Below are 24,338 nucleotides of genomic sequence, written 5' to 3' on the forward strand. Positions count from 1 at the left end.
ACAGCAAAGTGGTCATATGTAAGGCAAAGGATGTGCTAACTAACTTATGTGGGAAACACTCTGCAATCTGTATGTGTATCACATCATCACATTGTATACCATAAGCTTCCAGTGTCACACATCAGTTATAGCTCAGCTCTGGGGCAAAAAGCAAATTCTCACCACACTCTTGGGCCTGCTCTGAGGTGCTGACACTGAAGGTAGTGGCCTGCCCCTGGGGCTGTGTGTCAGTGGGAAACTCAGGACCAATTCCCGCCTGCACTGATGCTCTGAGTAGCCAGTGCCTCACCTTCCCCTCTTCACTCAGAATTGTCCTCACAAATAAACACAGGGTCCTCCAATCACCAGCAGAGTCTAGGGGAGGCCTGGCCTGTAAATATTTCTATGGGACTTCCTCCTCGTTGGCCTGACTCTGTGACCTGGGTTCCACATACCATAGTTAAATATTCTAGAATTGGATTCACAGAGGTCTCCTCATTTGCTGTAAAGGAGAACGTTGGTCAGAAGTTATACTCCGTTGATGTGGCTCAGTGGTTGAAGGACAACATATGAGGTCATGGTTCAATTCTAGGTTGGGGCACATGCTGGTGTTGCAGATTCAATCCCCAGTAAGGGTTATGCAGGAGGCAGCCGACCAATGATTCTCTCTCATCATTGATGTTTCTATCTCCCTCTCCCTTATCCTTTCTATCTGAAATCAATAAAAAATGTAAATAAATAAAAAGAAATTATACTCCAAAGTCCCAGTAACTATGGTATCTTTTTGAGTAATGTTAAAGAAAAACAAATGTTCTGATACTATCTACACTAATAAAAGAGAAATATGCAAATTGACCATACCTTTGTGATGCCCAGCAACCAATCAGGAGTGAGTATGTAAATTAACCCAACTAAGATGGCAGGTTAATTTGCATACACAGACACCCATCGGCTGGGGGCCATGGCGATGACACAGGCGTTCCGCACTGCCCCAGCCACTCTGGACCTCTGGGAAGTGTGGGAAGATGGATGGCGGCTCCAGGCTGGAATGAAGGCAGAAAGGCGGCTCCAGGCTGGAGCGAAGGCAGTGCCAGGGGAAGGAAGGCCCATTCTTGCAAGAATCTTCATGCATCAGGCCTCTAGTTAGTTATATATATTAAGGACATCCCAGACTAAGTATACTGTTAGTAATTGTGAGTCACTATGGGAGACTATCATAGAGTGTATGTACAGCTATAGCAGCTAGTGTGTCAATTCCCTGCACCTCTAACAGTTTTGGCCTTATGTGGGTCTGTGCTCTGTTGCTGGCTGCATGCCTGTTTGGAAATGCTGTCTCTTCTTTAACCCCTTTATGACAATATTCGAGGCCCGAGGCACAAAGATTCATGCAAGAATAGGCCTTCCTTCCCCTGACTGCCTGCACCGGCTTCCCTCTGGCACCCAGGACCCAGGCTGCTTCGCTCTGGCTGCTGTAACCACCCACTGGGACTCAGGCTGCTTTGCTCCTGCCACTGCCAGGCACCCAGGACCCAAGCTGCTTTGCTCCAGCCGCCACCAGTCATCTGGGACCAGGGCTGCTTCGCTTCCACCACTGCCACCACCCACCAGGGGCATGCTCTGAGTCACACCATGGCCGCTCGGAGCACGTCCCCACCCCTGATGTGTATCCGCTGGGGTGGGGGCATGTGTCCGCTGGGGCTAGGGGGCAGCACACAGTCCTTTCCCGCCCATTTGCATGTGCAGCTCCTCCTGAACAGTCTGATGCAACCTCCTCCAGAGCTGGTTGTGATGCAGCCTCCTCCTGAGCCGGTCGTGATGCCCAGCTAATTTGCATATTACCTGTTTATATAGAGAGATACTGTCCCACTCTGTTCTGTTTTTGTAAAAAAAATGCCTTTGGAAGATTAATAGGAATTGCATAGAATCTGTAGACTGTTTTGGGTAATAAGGACATTTTCACAGTATCAATTCTTTCAATCCATGAGTACAGATATTTTTTTTATTATTTGTGTCTGTTTCAATTAAATGCTTACAGTTTTCAGTTAATAAGTCATTCAACTCCTTTATTTTTGATGCATATATTTAGTTTCTTGTTGACAGACTATAGAGTTGGGGACATTGGTTTGAATTTCTATTGTACTCCATAAAAACACCAAAGGATAACAAATATCTATAAATATTTTAATTAAATTTAAATAAAATATATAAAATATTTATAGATACTTGTATATATATAATACACATATATATTTCTGCTTTGCTAACTGACAAGAACTGGAAGTAACAAGGGCCCCGGTAGCAATGAGCATACCCTGCAAACATATCTTGGTTTCTAATAGCACTCTAAGCAAAGGATCAGGAGTGCTTAGAGAAATGGCTGACAGGGAAAGGGAGTGCATAGGGGGAGCCTGGAGCATCTTCTAATACCAGAAGTACAGGAAGTGCTTAAAGACAAAAAACAGACTATACCAGAGGGGCACAGGAACCACCTGAAAAGTCTCTCATTGTTCAATACTGAAATGATTTGAGCAACAGAATAAAGTAGCATTATATGATAACCCACAAAATAATAAAAATGTTCATAAGTCCATACTGACATCAACTAGTAAATATGTAAATAGCAGAAATAGAAAAGTCTATATAGCTTTCTAAATAAGTCATGTAGCTTAATGGGGTGAAATAAAATGCTCTATTCCTTGAGTGTGGGCTATTCTTACTGACTTTCTTTAAAAAAAATAGAGTATTGAAAGGTAGAAAAAGAAAAAAAAAAGAATGATTTTACAGTGGAGAACACTGACAAACACTACCTCAGCCTGGAGATCAACGTCAACACCAACAGCGATAAGTCATGTTGACAGTATACACCCTTGATATGTTGTGATAACAATGCCACTTTATCTCTGAGGTCTTCCTCCCCAAAGACTTTAGCCCAGTGTAATCATGAGAAAGATATCAGAGAGCTCCATGTGAGTGACAGTCTACAAAGTGCCCAACCATCCTTCTTCAAAACTCTCAGAGTCACCAAAACCAGGCAAGTGAGGAACTGTCACACCCAGGAGCAGCATAAAAAGACATGACAACTACATAAATGTAACGTGCTGTCCTAGGGATCCTGGAGGGAAAAAAAATAAAGAAGAAGAAAGGACATTAAGTAGAAACTTAGTAAATAGGAATAAAATACAGATATTAGAAAGAATAAAGTATCCACATTCATTCCCTAGTTCTCTTATTATTATGGTACATTGCTCATATGTTTTATAACAGAAACTGGATGTGTGGAGTAGATGGGAACTTTCTGTAGTACCTGCAAATTTTTCTGTAAACCTAAATATTTTCATATAAAATTTAATTCATAATATGGACTGTAGAAGTTCATAGTGGACAAGTGCACACTTCTGCATAAACAAACCTTAGACCATGTCCCATGAATTAAACTGTACTGTACAGTAAAAGCTCTACTAGACACACTGGGCTCATTCAGTATATGTCACCAGAGGGAAACACGCCTTTGTTTATACACATTCTCAGAGAAAAACATAAAAATGTCAAGGGAAAGATTTCCCCAGAAGAGTACAGGTCTGAACAGAAAACTGTAGACAGCAGCAACCGACCCTCCAAGATATTTATGTTGTACTTGGAATCTGGGAGAAATACTAAATGCCTTCAAGGGGTGCAAACCGAACACATGGGAACACAGCAGAAGAGGAGTATTAACACAAACCCTGGAGCAGGAGGGGTCCTCCGAATGCCCCCCTCCTGATGCCAGTAAAGTCTAGTCAATTTCTTTTATAATTGCTCCCCCACTAATGTCGCCATCCTAATGAGATCGCTACCATTACCCTTCTCTCTCATCTGCTCTTGCATCCTATGAAGTGTGGTTGTTTGCTATAAGAAACTCTGCAAATTGAAAGGATCTTGACTGGGAGAAAAGATTACCCAGAATTTACACTGCTGTGGTTTGCTTTTGTCAACTTGCAATCAACTGGGAGGGAGGAAATCTGGTTGTTCAAATCTCATCATCAAGGCACCGAGAAACTTGCCATTTCCGATCACTGCCTTCGGGGCAGAGTGATGAAAATAAAGGGTCAAGTCTTCCAAAGTCAAAGCCATTTGACATTCTCTTCTGTCAAAGTGCAGAATAACATGATGTGTGCCACATTTTATAGACACAGGACTCCAATCCCGTGACAAATACGTGAACTTAGCAGGCTCCACATCTTGACTTTACTGACTCCCTGTACAGTGGAGGCCATGATGTAAAGTGATAGGCCATTTTAGGAGGTATTTGAACATGATAACTTAATGAACATACTAGTATCTACATGTATATTTTTTGACGAAAAAATTTTAACTCATTATATTCAAGAAAATTTAATTTTCTGCTTTAATTCAGAATCTCAGTTAAAATAAATTATTTCTATTTATAAATATCTTCAAAATCATACAAGATACCTAAGGTCATATTTCAAATTAATTTTTGTTGGATTCACTAAAGAATTTGCATGTTCCTTGCAAACTGGAATGTAGAAAGGAGTAGGTAGATTGGTTGTCATTTCAGATTCCTTTCTGGACAACATGCTAATTGAAGCAGTGGGTCAGATCTTGCAATGTCAGAGATGTGCTGTTCCTTTCCATGGGAAAAATAATGTGCTGCCGCTGCTACATGAATACAAATCTGACAGCTGCCAGGAAAGGACAGAAAAACACATGCTGACGAGATTTCCACTTGCTGACTATTATGATGAGGACGTTACTGACGAGAGTTGATCTGAGGTAGAATGAAATGCTGTTCAGATTACATGATGTACCTTAGTGCATGCCCCACATTTTAGATACCCAGTGAATTATGTACTAATTGGGGATTACGGGATGGTGAATGTGTATTCTGAAAAAAGGAATGAACATATTTTCATTTACTTTTTTCTTCAGGGGTAAAACATAATTTTTCACCAATTTGGATATTTTTGTTCATTTTCAATTTTATTTTCCTATAATGTGTAGATTTTAATATTCTCATTATTACATATCATTTATTCTTTTTTTTGAATAGTGATCAGTTATAGGACTTTTTTTCCCTTTGAATTGTTCTCTCATATATGTCAAAAATGGGAATTTTCAATCATTTTAAGATATATACTTTCATATTTATGGAATTTTAAGTAATAGAAACATTACTGAAACTCATACACTTATGAGAAATGACTCATCTTTTTTCTCTCATCTCTATGAATTATTATGGAATGATATAGTATTTGTCCATAATGGATTTATTTATAAATTTATAAATTACTAAAACTTTGTTTTATGTAACTATTTTTCAAACATTAAATTTATCACACATTAGGCATAATTTTACACTTTTTAAGATTCCTAACCCTACAACCCTGCTTGTTCCCTATATCTATGGGTCTATTTCTGTTGTCATAGCTTTCACATTTCAGTGAAGTCATACAATATTTTCTTTCTCTGATTAATTCACTTATCATAATCTCCTCTAGATCCATCCATGTTGTCACAAATGGCACAATTTTATTCCTTTGTATTGCTGAGTAATATTTCATTGTGCATGCTTGAGTACACACGCGCGCATGTGAAAACACACACACACACACACACACACATCCTATATAATAAAAGCCTAATATGCAAATAGACCAAACGGCAGAATGACCAGTTGCTATGATGTGCACTGGCCACCAGGGGGCAGATGCTCAATGCAGGAGCTGTCCCCAGCCCGTAGGCCCCAGGCCAGCCAAGGTGCATGCCAGCAGGGTCCCCCCAATTGCCCTGCAGAGGGAGGCGACCAGCAGTGATGGTGGGGGGTGGGGCTGGCCTGGGAGTGGGCTGGTGCAACCCCCTGATTGCCGCATGGTCACCTCCCACAGAGGGAGGCAACTGGCATTGGTGGGGGGTGGGGCTGGCGAGCAGGAGGTGCCAGGCCGGCCAAGTGGGTGCCAATTGCCCCACCAGTTCCCCCAGAGATCAGCTCTGATCGCAGGCCAGGCCTAGGGACCCTACCCATGCACACAAATTTCATACATCGAGCCTCTAGTATATATATACACACACACACACACACACACACACACACACACACCACTTCTTCTTTACCCTTCATCATCTGTTCACAAACACTTAGGTTGCCTCCGTATCTTAGCTATTACTAGTAATGATGCAATAAACATAGGAGTGCATATACCTTTTGAACTTGATCTTAGAACTGCTTTGATTCATCCCATTAACATTTAGAAATATATTTTTATTGATTTCAGAGAGAAAGGGAGAGGGAGAAAGAGAGAAACATCAATGATGAGAGAGAATTATTGATCAGCTGCCTTCTTCACACCCCACCACTGGGGATCGAGCCTGCACCCCAGGCATGTACCCTGACTGGGAATCGAACCATGACCTCTTGATTCATAGGTCAATGCTCAACCACTGAACCATGCCAGCGAGGCCATCCCATTAATTTTGAAAAGTCTTTTTTTATTATTACTATTCTTCACCTGAGGATATGTTTTATTTATTTATTTGGGAGAGAGAGAGAGAGAGAGAGAGAGAGAGAGAGAGAGAGAGATCAGTTGCTTCTCATGTGCACCCAAGTAGGCATTGAACTCCCAACCTAGGTATGTACCCTGACCAGGAATTGAACCCACAGTTTTGGACAATACAACACTAAACAACTGAGCCACCTTTTGGGTGAAAAGGTGTTTGTTTGTTTAATTTGCATTTGTTGCAAAACAGGCTTGGATTTTCTATTTGGTTTTCTTTTTGATTCATTGGGTATTTACTGTTTAGTCTCCATGTATTTGTGTTATTTCCAGTTTTCTTTCTGCAGTTGATTTTTAATTTCATGCCATTGTGATAGTAATAGATTCTTGATGTGATTTCAATCTTCTTGAACTTAAGGAGGCTTGCTTTGTTGCCTAATATTTGATCTATTCTGGAGGATGTTCTATGTGCACTTGAAAAAAAATGTGTATTTTGTAGTTTTAGGTTGAAATGTTATCAAAATATCTATTAATTAGATTTGGTTTAATATGACATTTAAGAACATCATTTCCTTATTAATTTTCAGTCTGGATGATCCATCTATTGATGTGAGTGAAGTATGAAAATCTCCTACTATTGTGTTGGACTTTTTCCTTTTATCTCCATTAATAATTGCTTTATATATTTAGGTATTCCTATGTTGAGTACATAGATATTTATGGTTGTTATATTATCTTCTTGGATTGTCCTTCTTTGTCTTTTAAAAATCTTTATTATTGAAAGTATTGCATATGTCCCCTTTTCCCCCCATTGATCCCTTCTAGCCTGCACCCTGCTTTCAGCCCTAGGGCTTCAACCCTTTATTGTCTATGACCATGGGTTATGCATATATGCATACAAGTTCTTTGGCTGATCTCTTCCCATGCACCCACCTACCCCCACATTCCCTCTGTGATTAATATTTTAAAGCCTATTTTGCTGATATGAATATTGTTACCCCAGCTTGATGTTCATTTCTAGTTGCATAGAATATCTTTTTCCATTCCTTCACTTTCAGCCTGCATATGTACTTTGATTTGAAGTTGAGTTTCTTGTAAACAACATGTATGTGGGTCATGTTTTTTTAATCCATTCAGTCTTGAAAATAGTGGCCTTGTGTGGAAGCAGTCTCTGTGCAAACTGTGTGTACTAGGTGGTTTTGGCAGGCCATTAAGGTAAGAGCTGAGCAGGTGCCTAAAGTATCTGCACCAAACCAGGCCTGCTCCAGGTGGGGAGACCAAGTGTCTGAAGCAGTGCCCTTTTGATCTGCTTGCTCCCATCATTTGGTGCCTAAATGCTCTTCGGAGATATGTCTGAGAACACCCTGCTGGAGCATCTGGGTAGAGTTCTCAGCCACACTGTGAGAACAATGGCACTCACCAGAAACTCTGACCCCAGAGAATTCCTGAATTCCAGAGAGCTCCAACAGATCTTCAGTTTGCTTTATATGGTCTCATTGGTTGTACAGGATGTGGTCCCATGTAGAAGTAGCTTCTGTGTAGGCTTTATGTGCCAGAGAGTTTTGGGGTGCCATTGGCCTAATAGGCACTATGGAACCTTGGACACTGGCTTGCCTGGCCAGAGTGGCTGTTAGCAAGAAGGATAAGGGCATGTGCTGATGCCCTGTTCTTGCGTGCTCTTTTTTGGTAGAAGGCAAAGGCTTGGGGCAATATAGCTACGAACATGCAGGCAGTGATTGCAGGTTGGCCAAAGCACCTCAATAGAGCTCCCTCATCCTACTGAATAAGAGGAGAACATAAACAATGGCACTGGGCTATTCCTCTGGGCAGATAGTTCCTACAGCACCCAGAAGGCTCCACTTTCTTTCCAGCCTCTCTGTTCAGTGTATTGTCTTATTTGTTGTTCAGAAGCTGTTCACTCAGCCTTCAGTTTTGTCACATGAGTACTTGCTATCTACAGAGTGTCCCCCCAAAATGTGTATACACACTTTGAATAATTATTAATTCCAATGCATTAAATCTGAAAAGAAAGAAACATCAATTGAACTATCAAAAAATATGTGTATACATTTTGGGGGGTGTGGTGGGCTATTTCTGTTTCCCGTGACCCGCACGGGAAAACAACAGACAACAGGTTCTTGAGCGGAGGAGCTGGGGATTAAGAAATTAAAGAAAGACCAAGATGCAGAAATAGATTTTAAGCTGGGGCCAGGTGGGCGCCATCCTCTCTGATGGGGAGGAGGCAAAAAGCGGCTGAGCCACACAGCAGGTTTATTTTAAAGGCCTAGATTTACATATCTAGTTCCGCCCCTGCCTGATTAACATGTCCAGCCTTATTGGGGAAGCATGTTCCCAGGGCGTGGCTCTGCCTATGCTCTGAGTTCAGCTGACAATAATTATAAGAAAATGCCTAGGTGCCTCCCAGGTGGCCCTCTACAAGGGGGGATACCCTATATATATCTGTGTATATTTGAGTTTGCTCCCTAGAAAGAATGAGTTCAGTGTCCTCCTATACTGTCACTGTCTTGATGCCTCAAAGTCTTTTTAAGTCCATTTTGTCTCATATCCCAGCTTCCTTCCTTCCTTCCTTCCTTCCTTCCTTCCTTCCTTCCTTCCTTCCTTCCTTCCTTCCTTCCTTCCTTCTTTCTTTCTTTCTTTCTTTCTTTCTTTCTTTCTTTCTTTCTTTCTTTCTTTCTTTCTTTCTTTCTTTCTTTCTTCTTTCTCTTTCTTTCTCTCTTTCTTTCTCTCTTTCTTTCTTTCTTTCTTTCTTTCTTTCTTTCTTTCTTTCTTTCTTTCTTTCTTTCTTCTTTCTTCTTTCTTTCTTCCTCTTTCTTTCTTTCCCTTAGCATGAAACATCTTTTTCTATTCCATCACTTTCAGTCTTTATGTGCCCTCCCTAAAGATAGAAGCAACTTTTTATTTATTCTTATGCCCAGTCTTTGAAAAATAGCTAATAGTGGATTAAAATGGGGTCAGTTAGAAACTGGTTTAGAAAGCAATCTGAAAGGCACATCTTATATTGCTTACTTTACATTATCATGCACTCTTCTTTTGCAGATATCACTTATTATGTATTTAGTATTGTTTAAAAACTATAGATATCAATTCAATCCTTACATTTTTAAGACATTTCATAATTTAAAATATTTGTGTAGTTGGGTGAACTTTGTTCATAGTCCATGGGCCAGGTCTTGTTATATATCATAAAGTACTATCAAGGGGAGTAGAAGATGTCAAAAGACACAGAAATATATTTGGTGCACACTGTCACTGCCACACTTTTTAAAAAAGTTTTGACAAATTTAATGTGTCCTGACTTTTATTTTTATGACATGCAGACACAGAGAATTATACATGCACATGTGACAATCCATGCTGTTACTTAACCAACTTTAAGCAAAACACCACATCAAAGATACAGATACAGTAGATATAATTGAAGTATATTAATCAGTAAGTAAAAGATCAGTAATAGTCCAACAAAACCTTATGTAAAATAGACTGCATTTAAAAACACTAAACAAAATTGACTGACTAAACAATGCAATTTCTGAAATTATCATTAAGGGTAACTTTTAGTCTTGTAAACTTTCATTTATTTAGAGACTAGAAGCCCAGTGCATGAAATTCATGCATGGGAGGGGGGGGGTCCCTCAGCCTGGCCTTCACTCTCTTCAATCTGGGACCCCTTGGGGGATATCTGACTGCTGTTTTAGGCCCAATTCCTGTGGGACATCCCTCTTGCAATTGGACAGTTGGACATCCCTCTTGCAATCTGGGACCACTGGCTCCTAACCACTTACCTGCCTGCCTGATTGCCCCTAACCCCTCTGCCAGCCTCCCTGATCACCCCTAACCCCTCTGTCTGCTGGCCTGATTGCCCCTAACCACCTCTGCCTCACCTCCCACCACTGTGGCTTTGTCCGGAAAGAGGACTGGATGACCGGAAGATGTCTGGTCGACCCAGTCTAATTAGCATGTTACCCTTTTATTAGTATAGATCATCCACATGGCCGTCCCAAGAACTCAATACTATCTTTGTGACATGAACATTTAGTCTTATTTTAGTTCCTCATATATTTTCAATTATTCAATCATCCAGAAATACACACTATTAATATGCTCCATGGTTCTCAATCTTCATATATTTACTTAAATATTTTCTCTGCCTAAAAGTGTTAATTTTGACTATTTTCTCCCTTTCATTCAGATAGACATTCTTTTAGAAAAGCATCCTCCTTCAAGATCATTTTAAACACCACTTTCTCTTTGAACACTTATCTTGTAAATTCTGTATATGATCCATTCTTCTTAGATCCCTGTTCATTTGATTTTTCAATTATTTTTCATTTATTTACTACTTCTTATAAAGCAGAACATTTTTTAATGTGTTCAAAACCCACATGTTGGATATTAGTAATTGCAAAGCCTCCAACTGTGTTCTTCTTTCTCAAGATTGCTGAGGCTATTCGGGGGCTTTTTTCATTCCATATAAATTTTTGGGATACTGTCTAGATCTTTGAAATATGCTATTAGTATTTTAATAAGAATTAAATTGAATGTAGATTGCTTTGGGTAGTATGGAGATTTTAATGATGTCAATTCTTCCTATCCATGATCATGGTGTATGCTTCCACTTATTTGTGTCTTCCTCAATTTCTTTCTTCAATGTCCTATAGTTTTCCAAGTATACGTCTTTTACCTCCTTGGGTAAATATATTGCTAGGTACCTTACTTTTTGATATTGTTGTTGTTAAAATAGTAAATGGGATTGTTTTATTAATCTCTCTGATAGTTAATTATTGGTGTATAATAATGCCACCAATTTCAGAATACTAATTTTGTATCCTGCTACTTTATTGAATTCACTTATTAGATCTAGTAGTTTTCTGGTGGATTCTTTAGGTTTTCTATATACAATATCATGTCATCTGTGAATAATGACAGTTTTACTTCCTCCTTTCCTATTTGAATGGGTTTTATTTCTTCTTATCTGATTGCTGTGGCTAGGACTTCCACGACTATGTGAAAGAAGAGTGGTGAAAGCAGACAGCCCTGTCTTGTTCCTGATATTAAGGCAAAAGCTTTTAGTTTTTTGCCCATTGAGTATGATGATGGCTGTAGGTTTTTCATATATGGCCTTTGTTATGTTGAGGTCTGAGCCTTTTATTCCCACACTACTGAGAGTTTTTATCATAAATGGGTGCTGGATTTTATCAAATGCTTTTTCTGTATCTATTGATATGATCATGTAATTTTCATCTTTCATTTTGTTTATGTGATATATCGTATTTATTGATTTGCAAATTATGTACCAGCCTTATATCCTGGAATAAATCATGGTGAATGATCTTTTTCATGTATTGCTGGATCCGGTTTGCTAGTATTTTGTTAAGGGTATTAGCATCTATATTATCAGGGATATTGGCCTATAATTTTTTTCTTTTTATTTATTTTTCTTTTTTAATTTTCTTTCTTCATATTGTCTTTTTCTAGTTTTAGAATTAGGATAATTCTGGCCTCATAAGAAGAGCTTGGAAGTCTTCCCTCCTCTTGAATTTTTTTGGAATAGATTGAGAAGGATAGGTGTTAGTTCTTCTTGAATGTTTGCTAAAATTCACAGGTGAAGACATCTGGCCCAGGAATTTTGTTCACTAGGAGTTTTTTTTTTTTTTTTATTACTGCTTCAATTTCATTAGTTGTACTACAAGGCCATTGTAATCAAAATAGTTTGGTACTGGCATAATAACAGACATATAGACCAATGGAACAAAACAGAGATCCCAGAAATAAACATACACCTTTATGGTCAATTAATATTTGACAGTGGAGGCAGGAGCATACAATGGAATAGACAGTCTATTCAATAAATAGTGTTTGGAAAATTGAATAGGTACATGCAAAAAATGAAACTAGACCACCAACTTACAACATACACAACAATAAACTCAAAATGGATAAGGACTTAAATGTAAATCACAAAAACATAAAAATCCTAGAAGAAAACATAGGCAGTAAAATCTCAGTCCTCTCTCATGGTAATATTTTTGCTGATACATGTTCTAGGGCAAGGGAAACAAAAGGAAAAAAATTAAATGGGACTGCATCAAAATAAAAAAGCTTCTGCACAGCAAAAGAAACCATCAACAAAATGAAAAAGGAACCCACTGTAAGGGAGAACATATTTGCCAATGATACATCTGATAAGGAGTTAATTTCCACAATATATAAAGAACTTATACAACTCAACACCAGGAAGACAACAATTTAATTAAAAAATGGGCAAAGGACCTTAATAGACACTTCTCCAAAAAGGACATACAGATGGCCAATATACATGAAAAAAATGCTCAATGTCACTAATCATCAGAGAACTGCAAATTAAAACCACAATGATTTATCACCTCATAACTGCCAGAATGGACTCCTTCAGTAAATAAACAAGTTCTGGCTAGGATGTGGAGAAAAGGGAACCTTCATGCACTGTTGGTGGGAATGCAGACTGGTGCAGTCACTATGGGAAGCAGTATGGAGTTTCATCAACAAGTTAAAAATGGAACTGCCTTTTGAACCAGCGATCCCACATCTAGGAAATATATGCTAAGAGCCCCAAAATACCAATTTGAAAGAATATATGCACCCCTATACTCATAGCAGCATTATTTACAATAGCCACGATCTGGAAACAGCCCAAGTGTCCATCAATAGACGAGTAGGTAAAAAGTTGTGATACATTTACACTATGGAATACTAGGTGGCCATAAAAAAGAAGGAACTCTTGTATGCATGCATATTAGCATAACCAATGGACACGGACACTGGGGGATGGGAGTGGCTGGGGAGGTGTCAATGGGGGAAAAAGGAGACATATGTAATACTTTAAGCAATAAAAAATGCAAATGTGGCCCTAGCTGGTTTGGCCCAGTGGATACAGCGTCAGTGAGTGCACTTAAGGGTCCTGGGTTTGATTCCAGCCAAGGGCACATGCCCAGTTTTTGGGTTAATATCCAGTAGAGGGCGTGCAGGAGACAGCCATGTATCTCATTATTCTCTCTTATCATTGATGTTTCTATCTCTCTATCCCTCTCTTTTCCTCTCTGAAATCAATATAGATAGATGATAGATAGATGATAGATGATAGATAGATAGATAGATAGATAGATGATAGATAGATAGATAGATAGATAGATAGATAGATAGATAGAGCTCTTACCCTTTGCTACAACATTCATGGGCCTGGATATTATTATGCTAAGTGAAATAAGCCAGTCAAATAAAAACAAATATCATGTAATCTCACTTATATGTGGAATTTAATGAACAAACTAAACTGATGAACCAAATAGAAAAAGAGTCAGGGATACATGGAACGGACTGACACCTGTCAGAGGGGAGGGGTGTTGGGAGGACTGAATGAAAGCAGTTGAAGGGATTAGCCAAAAAACACATGTATAACCCATAGTTACAGACAACAGTGTGGTGATGACCAGAGGGAAGGGGGCAGGCAGTGTCTGGGTGGAGGTTGGCAAAGGGGTAGGGGAAATGGGGACATCTGTAAAAGTGTCAACAATAAAAATATAGTTTAAAAAGCCCATGTTCAAAATGTAAGAGATATAAGAAGAAATACAGTAAAAATTACCATTCATGTCTTGTTACCAACATTTTTATTCTGCAGATGAAATTGATGTGTTTAATTATCTCCTATTCTTTTACATGTATTTTATGTATAAGCAAAATATTCTTTTTTTCTCTTTACACAACTGGTAACATACATTTTTAAATTTGCTGCTTTCACTTAAAAATGAATATTGGAAAATGTACTATAGCAATAACTGGTTTCTTCATTTTTGTGTGGTTCCAGTGTGTTTTCTACCACCTATCATTTCTTTGTTAGTCTGATAATCAGCATTTAGATACCTTTCAATATTTTCCTAGCACAATATTGCAACAAAATTCTTTTACATATCTCATTGAAATATAAAATAAGTTCCTAGAAGTAAAATCGCTGGCTCAAAATGTATTTGCATTTGCTTGATCATGTCTTTAGAAAATGTATTTTATTTTATTCAGTTTGAATAAAGCCTATCTATGATGAACTTAAAATAAATAAGATAAAAGCATAATAACAACAGTCTGCTTCATAATCTATTCCTATAGGCACTCAATTTCCCTCTCCAGAGACAATCAATGATATCAGATTATTATATTCTTTCAGAGATATTATCTGTATATATAGGAGAGTTTATCATATTTTGACATATTTGAGATTTTTATGTATATTCTTGACTCTTGCCAAGAAGCTGATTAACAAAATAACACCAAGTTTTAGGGTAACCAGTGAAATTCAGTGTCAGTTAGATACAATCCAATCAAAGAACCCTGAAATTAAAGTTATAGTCCTATTTATGTTTACTATAATTCTCAGTTGTAATTGAAAGGAAACACATATATATGTACAAGGCACTGCAGTGTTTCCAGCCAAAGATATTAAATCTTATTACAATTTAGAATAGTTGTCCTCTACATTTTGTCCATGGTAGTTATCAGAATTTGCTACACCATCTTCTTGGGTTTTTCTTTTCTCTATTTCTTTTATTTCCTTTACTAGAGGCCCAATGCATGAAGATTGGTGCAAGAATGGGCCTTCCTTCCCCTGGCTGCCAGCACCACCTTTGCTTTGGCCTGGAGCCACCTTTCTGCCTTTGTTCCGGCCTGGAGCTGCCTTTTTGCCTTCCCACACTGCCCAGAGGCCTGGAGTGGCTGGGGCGGTGTGGAATGCCTGCGATATCACCCGCCCCAGGTCGCTCATTGTCTGTGTATGCAAATTAGCCCACCATTTGTTGGGTTAATTTGCATACTCACTCCTGATTGGCTGGTGGGCATCGTGAAGGTATGGTCAATTTGCATTTTTCTCTTTTATTAGTGTAGATTCAGTCCTCTTAATCTATATTTGGGAACCCATACATAGAGCAGATGTGGTTTTGGGAACAAAATAGAAACAGAGACATGGATATATGGAACAGACTGACAGCTCTCAGAGGAGAGGTGGCATGGGGACCTGGCTGAAAGAAGGTAAAGGGATTAGTCAAAGAACATATATGCATAACCCTAGACACAGATGATAGTGTGGTGATGCCTGGAGGAAGTGGAGGAGTGGGGGCTGGGTGGAGGTGGGCAAAGCGGGAGGGCGGCATGTGTAGTAGTGTCAACAATAAAAATAAAGTTAAAAAAACTCATCTTGGGTTTTTCTTTGTCTCTTTACTGCATCTTGTGTTTTTTTGAATATTGGTTGTATATTTATTTCTTAGTTTATGCCCTTGATTTGGTGAAGCACATCCTCAGATAGTTTTTGGCAAATATGTATAGGAAATTAAATTTATTTTTAATTCATAAAATATAGTGTGCCTTCATGACTAATTGGGGATAGAATTATAAGAATTTTTTCCTTCAGTGTTATAAATTACTTATTCAATGTTTTCTAACTTCTAGTTTAGCCATCAGGAAATCTAAAGATATTCTTTAATCTTTTAGGTAAGACTAGAATTTTTTCTAGAAGTTTTGACTTTGCTATTATCAAATTTTGCCAATGATGTGTCATAATGTGGGAGTGTGTAGTCTTATTTATGAATTGTATGTAGAGTGAGCCCTTTTGACTAGGAAATAGTTTTTCATCGTTTTAACTCTCCTTTATTTTTGGATTAATTTATTCCCCTCCCTTTATATTTCTATTTTTTTTTTCTGAAACTCCTAGTATCATACAAATGATGGATTTGTAGAATTGGTCTTTTGGTTTCCTTTATATTGGTGCTACTTTTCCTTTTTTGATCTACTTTCTAGATGAATTCTATGTTTTCCATTTTTTCTATGAAGTTTATTATAACTTCCAAGTATTTAATTATCAAAAGTTTTTTTTATCAGAATCCTATATAATAAAAGCCCAGTCACCATAATGTCAAAATGACTGCTTAACCAGTCACTATGAGATGCAATGACCACCTCTTGGTCCCTTCCCCAGCAGGCAGGCTCCCATTGCCCAATGGTGAATGGGGACCCAGGGGTGGGTGGCAGGGGATGCAGGCAGCACCAGGCCAAGGCTCCCGCCCCGCCGGTCACCCCCCACACAGAGGGTGACCCATGGCAGAGGTGGGGCCTGCGAGCAGGCAGAAACAGTTGACCTCTTGGGCAGGCTCCGATCACCCGATGGCGAATGGGGAACCAGGGTGGGTAGTGGTGGGCAGCAGGGCCAGTGAGCAGGCAGAACAGCCGACCTTTCGGTCCCTCACCCCAGCTGGTGGCTATGATCACCCGATGGTATGAATGGGAACCTGGGGTTGGGTGGCAGGGGATGCTGGTGGCACCAGGCCAAAGTCCCTGCCCTGCTGGTTGCCCCACACACAGAGGGCAACCTGCAGTGGGGGTGGGGCCGACGAGCAGGAGAGAATGGCCGAACTCTTGGTTTCTCCCCCTGGCCGGCAGGCTCTGATCACCCAATGGCAGACAGGGAACAGGGCTGGGTGGCAGCAGGGTGGGTGGGGGGAGGACTGGCAAGCAGGTGGAAGGGTGGATATCTTGGTCCCTCCCTCTGCCCACAGGCTCCAACCTCCAGATAGTGAACAGGGACCTGGGGGTGGGTGGCGGGGGATGCCGGCAGTGCCAGGCCAAGGCCCCCTGCCCTGCTGGTTGCTCCACACACAGAGGGTGACCTCAGCGGGGGGTAGGGCCATGAGCAGGCGGGACCGGCTGACCTCTCAGTCCCTCCTCCCCAGCCATCAGGCTCAGATGGCAAATTGGGAACCCGGATGGGTGGCCACAGGGGTCGGGGCTGGCTGCTGGCAGCCAGGGAAGATGGCCCTGATCACAGGCTAGGTCCAGGGACCATACTCACTCATGAATTTCGTGCTCTGGGCCTCTAGTCCTATCTAATAAAAGACAAACAGGGTAATTGACCATACCTTCGCTACGCTTCCCATTGGCTAATCAGGGTGATATGCAAATTAACTGCCAAGAAAGATCGCGGTTAACCGCCAACAAAGATGGTGGTTAATTTGCACACGTAGGTGCAATGATTGGAGGCGAAAGGGGAAGGACAAGGACGGAAGAACAGTGATCGGAAACCCAGGTGGCAGGCAAGAGATTGGGGGCAGGGCAAAGGCGGCCGAGCCGCCTTTGCCCTGTCCCCCGGCCCTGGATCGGAGAACCGGGGCGCCTTTGCCCGCCTCCAGTCAGTGATTGCGATCGGAAAGCCAGGCTGCAGGCAAGGCGGCACCCCCGGGACCCAGGAGCCGCCTTGCCTGTGGCCCGTGATCCTGATCGCGAAGGCTTGGAGGCGGCTCCAGCCGGAACAGACACGGACAGGGACAGGGGGCTGGCCTGCAGCCTCCGCAGCTGAGCACAGGCCTGGAGAGGAGAGGGCGGGCCTGCCTCCTGCAGAAGCAGTGCGGGTCCCTTCCGCCTCCCATGGAATCTGCACAAGTCCCTCCATGCTCCAGCAGAAGTGGCGTGTCTCCCTCCCACCTCCCACGGAATCTGCGTGGCTCCCTCCTGCCTCCGGTGGAAGCAGGGCAGCTCCGGGTGGTACACTGAGGTTCCTGCCAGCTCCCGCGGAAGCAGTGGGCAGCCTACTGCGCAATATTGCACAATGGGCTACTAGTATATTTATAAGAAGAACCGTGTTTTTGTCTCAGGTATACAATTTTTCCTATCACTCTGAGAATCTAAATTACAGAATGTTTTGAACTTTTCCATTCCTGTGAGTGTCCTTATCTCTCAGTTGTTTACTTGCTTTCTAATTTAAAGAAACACTTTATATTTCATGTCATAGATTTTTATTGGATATTAGGATATCCATGATTATCTGCTTATTGATGAAAACAATAAAATAAAATGTCATTTGGAAGTTCTGAACAGAATATGGGACTTGTCTATTTTCAGCTTTACCATAAAGTGATCTGCTGGGAACCACATTTGTTTCTTGTGAAACACACAAAGTCTTATCTTTATATCTTTCTCCTTAGATAGTTCAGGTTCTTCATAGGAATACATCTAATAGTGTTTGAGGAGTCAAATTTGGAAAGCACTCATATGCCAGCCTTCAGGGAGGAGGTAGATCTATTTCTGTTTGCAGAAAGATAGTCATGTATTAAGTGATAGGTATTTTCATATCCTGAAAACCTTTGTTACCCTCATAGAGTAATTCAACAGACTTGAGTAAGTTTTGCTTCTTAGGAGTCTATACACTTGTATTAGTCTGGCTCCTCCAGAAAAACATGACCAATAGGATGTGTATTTATAGAAATACTAGAGGCCCAATGCACGAAATTCGTGCAAGGGACTCGGCCCTCCCAGCCCCAGCTTCGTCCAGAAGGTCATCTGGCTGCCCGGTCTAATTAGCATATTACTCTTTTATTATTATAGATGTGTGTGAAAACATACATAAATTAGTACAATGAATTGGCTTATGACATCATGGAAGATGAAAAGTCCCAAGATCTGCAGTCCCCAAGCTGAAGACCCAAGAAGCTGATGGGTTAGTTCCAGTTAAAAGGATGGCAGGCTCAAGACCCCTGAAGGGCTGATATTTTGGTTTGAGTCCCAAGGCAGGAAAAACAGCAATGTCTCAATTTAAAGGCAGAAAGGCATGAGGAATTCTCTCTTACTCAGGGTGGGTCTTTCTTTTTGTTCCATTCTGGCCTTCAACTGATTGATGAAGCCCACCTGCATCATGGAATGCCATCAGATTTGCTCAGTCTACTGAATCAAATGTTCACTTCACCCAGAAACACCCTCACAGACACACTGGGATTCATGTTTGACCAAATGTCTGGGCACCACCTACACCCTCCAATCAGGTTGACAGATAAAATTAACCAACATAGTCCATCTCTTTGATTTAACCCCATTCTTCCTCCCCAAAAGTGATGATACTGGTGAGGATAGTTCCTGAACCTATTGAGGAATCCGTGTTTAAATTTGATTTTTTTTTTCTTTCCTCAACATGGGCTTATAGTACATCTTTGAGTCTGCTATATGGGTTTCTACTTGCCCATCATCTTTCCAGACTTAATATTGACTTAGAGCTATCTGCTCACCAGTTGTTTTTAACTTTGTGTATTTATGTTTTTATTTCAAACTAGAGGCCCAGTGCATGAAATTCATACACGGGTGGGGGGGGTGTCCCTCAGCCCAGCCTGCACCCTCTCCAATATGGGACCCCTCGGGGGATGTCTGACTGCCGGCAGTTGGACATTCCTTTCACAATCCGGGAGTGCTGGCTCCTATCCGCTTGCCTGCCTGCCTGATTGCCCCTAACCACTTCTGCCTGCCTGATTGCCCCTAACCACTGCCCTGCTGGCCTGATTGATGCCTAACTGCCCCCCTGCCAGCCCAATCGCCCACAATTGCCCTTCCTTGCCAGCCTGATTGCCCATAACTGCCTTCCCCTGTTGTGACCTGCCCCCTCCACTAGGACCCGCCTCCTCGCTGCTCAGAGTCACAGGACACCCAGGCCTCACTGTGTGGGGAGGCTGCCGGGCTCCGCCTCTGCTGTGTGTGTGGCCATCTTGTGACAACATCACACGTGAGGACCACATGTGAGGCTTTTATTAGTAGAGATGGTTTTAGATCTGATGATTTAGGAAGAAGATCTCTTAGAAACAGGAAATCTCTTTCACTCTCTTAACCCAGAATTGTTTTTTACTTAGTAAAATATAACTTGCTTATTTAAAACACTAAGTATTAAGTTGTAATAGTACCTATGCTAAGTGTGCTCCATAGATGCTTGATCAATAGGATTTTGTGTGTACGCAAATTCATGTGAAAATATAAATGCATTTAAATGTGTGTGCATGATTAGAATGGGATGATATTTCTTTGTTAGTTGACAGATATTTTTGCCATTATTCCCTTTGATGGCTGGTGACTAAATTGCTATAAAAGAGAAGTATGTTTGAGTAGTTATAAACTTTATAAATCCTATTAAGGAATCTTAAACTGTATTTTTTCAGTGAGAATTATAAAATCTTAGGATGCTATAAAATCTTTCACTTCTTACGTAAATTTCTGTAGATTTTCCAAACATGTTTAATGTGGTTTCTAATTTTATCTAAACAAATTTTAAGGTATTTTGATATGCAAAAACATGGATATAGCAGGTCCTCTGAAACTGATTTTGTAGTTATTTCCAAATATGACTGAGTATAGTAGTGGTGTTTAGTAAGCACATGAAATTCTGTACTTTCCAGTGCTGTAGACTAATGAAATCTTGCTATACTTTCTAATGGTTATGCTTCCATAGTGAGCTTCAGGATTATAAGGCTAAAAATTCTACATAAATACATATGGAATTTTCTGCACTTCTTGGGCTATCTTAATTTATTGATTCTGGATGATTTCTTTCCTCAGAACCTAATTTAGATATCTTGCAATGTGCTCATTGTTTTCATCTGCCTTATCTTGACTGCTTGCTTTATTTTTCACTTGCTTATGTCATCTTGCATAAAAGTATTTTGGGTTGTGACTCCTTTTTGGTATCAGTTGATTAAATCATAGGCTCTTAAATGAATTCCTTGACTACTGTCAAAACATATTTATGTCAAGGTCTCAATCCCTGTCATAATTTGAGAAGCCTTGATTAGTTCACTGTGAAGATTCCCCTTTTATAAGGAGAGCATTTCTTAGCATCTTGACCTTTCAGATTATTTATATCAGAACTAATATATTAGAACATTATTTTTTAATGAATATACAGTTGAACTCCCATCTTCTACTTATACTCTAAAACATGTTATTTCTGGTAACTCACTTTTCTCTAATAATTATTTTAAGGTGATAAAAAATGATGGATTTCCTTGATTTTATTATTAATATATCATGATTTACTTTGTAAATGTATAATATACAAATATTAATGAATTTATGAGAGTACATTCATTAAATAAGTTATAAGATACTAGCTATATCATTAATTTTCCTATGTGCTTTTTGTAAAACCCATTCCCCTGCCTGACCTAGAGGAAAAGCACTCTGCTGGATTCTGTGTTTCATTTCTTCCTTATTAGTTTTATAAAAGTATGTATCACTAAACATTATGCTCTTTTTTTAAAAAAAAATTTTTATTGTTGAAAGTATTACAGATATACCCTTTGTGTTATTTTTTTCCCACTGACCCCCTTCACCCCGACCCAGGCCTCTACCTCTCCCAGGCCTTCACCACACTATTGTCTGTGTCCATGAGCTATGCATATATGCATATAAGTTTCCAGGTTAATGTCTCCACCCTCCCCACCCCCACCTTCCCTCTGAGATTCATCTGTCTGTTCCATGCTTCTATGTCTCTGGATCTGTTTTGTTCATCAGTTTATTTTGTTCATTAGATTCCAGATATGAATGAGATCATGTGATACTAATCTTTCTATGATTGGCTTATTTGTCATAGCATAATATCCATGCTGTTGCAAATGGTAGAAGTTCCTTCCTTTTTAGAGCCGTGTAGGATTCATTCGATTGAGTAAATGTACCCTAGCTTTTTTATCCACTTATCTGCTGATGGGCATTTGGGCTGTTCCAAATCTTAACTATTGTAAATTGTGCTGCTATAAACATAGGGATGCATATATTCTTTCTGATTGGTGTTTTGGGTTTCTTAGTATATATTCCTAGAAGTGGGATTACTGGGTCTAATGGGAGTTCCATTTTTAGTTTTCTGAGGAAACTTCATACTGTTCTCTACAGTGGCTACACCAGTCTGCATTCCCACCAACAGGGTACTAGAGTTTCCTTTTCTCCACAGCCTTGCCAACTCTTGTCATTTGTTGATTTGTTGATTTGTTGATGGTAGCCATTCTGACAGGTGTGAGGTGATACCTCACTGTCGTTTTAATTTTCATCTCTTGTATGATCAGTGACTGAGCATTTTTTCATACATCTCTTGGCAATCTGTTTTTCCACTTTGGAGAAGTGTCTATTTAGGTTATTTGCCTGTTTTCTAATTAGATTGTTTTTCTTCCTTTTTTTAAGTTGTATAAGTTCTTTATATATTTTGGAAATTAACTCCTTATCAGATGTACCATTGGCAAGTAGGTTCTCCCATGTAGTGGGCTCTCTTCATTTTATTGATGATTTATTTGCTGTGCAGAAGCTTTTTATTTTGATTTAGTCCCATTTATTTTCTTCTTAGTTTTCTTTGCCCTAAGATGTGTATTGGCAAACATATTGCTACAAGAGATGTCTGAGATTTTGCTGCCTATGGTTTCTTTTAAGATTTTATAGTTTCATGACTCACATTTAAGTATTTTATCCATTTTGAGTTTATTCTTGTGTATGGTGTAAGTTGTTGCTTTATTTTCATTTTTTTTGCGTGTACCTGTTCAACTTTCCCAACACCATTTATTGAAGAGACTGTCTTTACTCCATTGTATGCTCTTGCCTCCTTTGTCAAATATTAATTTAGCATAATGACTTGGGTTTATTTCTGGGTCTCTGTTCTTTTCCATTGATTGATATGCTTGTTCTTATGGCAGTGATAGGCTGTTTTGATTATAATGGCTTTGTAGTATAACTTGATATCTGGTATTAAGAACCCTCCAACTCTGTTCTTCTTTCTCAAGGTGGCTCCGGCTATTCAGGGTTTTTTTTTTGGTCCCATATAAATTTTTGAGTGTTTGTTCTAGATCTGTGAAATATGCCAAACATTATACTCTTTAGTTTCTAAACCTTTGATATGATATAAATGTTATGCTATGTGTAGTGTTCTGAATTATTGTTTTCCAGTCCACACTATGCTTCCAAGGTTTACCCTTGTTTTACCTATTGTTATACTTCATTTACTTCCACTGGGTACAATATTCTGTTATGTAAATACACCATATACTTTTCAGTCAATTTCCTGTTAATTGATGTTTCTATTGTGTGTGGTCTCTGGCTGTTATCAACAATGTCACCATGAAAATTCCTGAGCATGTGTCATTATGCTTGTGTGTGACCTTTTCTCTGGGAGAGGTGTTACATTACTAGAGATAGTGTGTGTACATTTTGAGTGTTTTAATGGATATAAAATTGGGAATATTTTGGAAATAATTCCAGATTTTGTGAAATGATTTCAAATTGTTTTCTAGAGCACTGTCAACTATTTACTTTCACAAAAGTAATTTTGAAGAAATTTAATTGGCTTTTTGTTCACCTATACTTGGTATGGTCATGTGTTACTATTCTTTTATTGTTGACGCTATTACAGATGTCTCCAATTTTCTTCCTTTGTTCCCTGCACACAACCCCTTCCACCCCTCAGCCTTCACTACATTGTTGTCTGTGTCCATGGGCTATGCATATAAGCATATATATTATTTGGTTAATCTCTTCCAGTCCCCCCAACCCCTCCCCTCTGAGATCTGTCAGTCTGTTCCATGTATCTATGCCTCTGGTCCTATTTTGTTCATCAGTTTACTATTTTTGACACATTAGAAATTATAAAATGTATATGATTGTTGTCTTATTTTAAACTTTGCAATATAAGAAGTTAAACATTCTTTCATGTATAAATTGCTCCTTTGTGTGTTCTCTTTTGTAAGTGCCTGGGTATTTTGCATTTTATTTTTTTTTCATACTGATATGTGCATTCTTTAAATCACCTAGTTAGTATGATTTTTTATTATAGTTGACATACAATATTGTATTAGCATCAGGAGTACAAAATAGTGACTAGATATTTATATAAACTTCAAAGTGATTACCCCGATATGTCTGGTGCCCATCTGACACTATATATAGTTATAGCAATATTATTGACTCTGTTCCCTAGGCTGTAATTTATATTGCCATGGCTATTTTTAAACTGGTTCTTTATACTTCTTAAGACCTTAACCTTTTCACCCA

This window comes from Myotis yumanensis, unplaced genomic scaffold, assembly GCF_028538775.1.
Source record: "Myotis yumanensis isolate MYYU_CA2020_CCGP unplaced genomic scaffold, mMyoYum1.0.hap1 SCAF_1, whole genome shotgun sequence".
In the NCBI taxonomy this organism is placed as follows: domain Eukaryota; kingdom Metazoa; phylum Chordata; class Mammalia; order Chiroptera; family Vespertilionidae; genus Myotis; species Myotis yumanensis.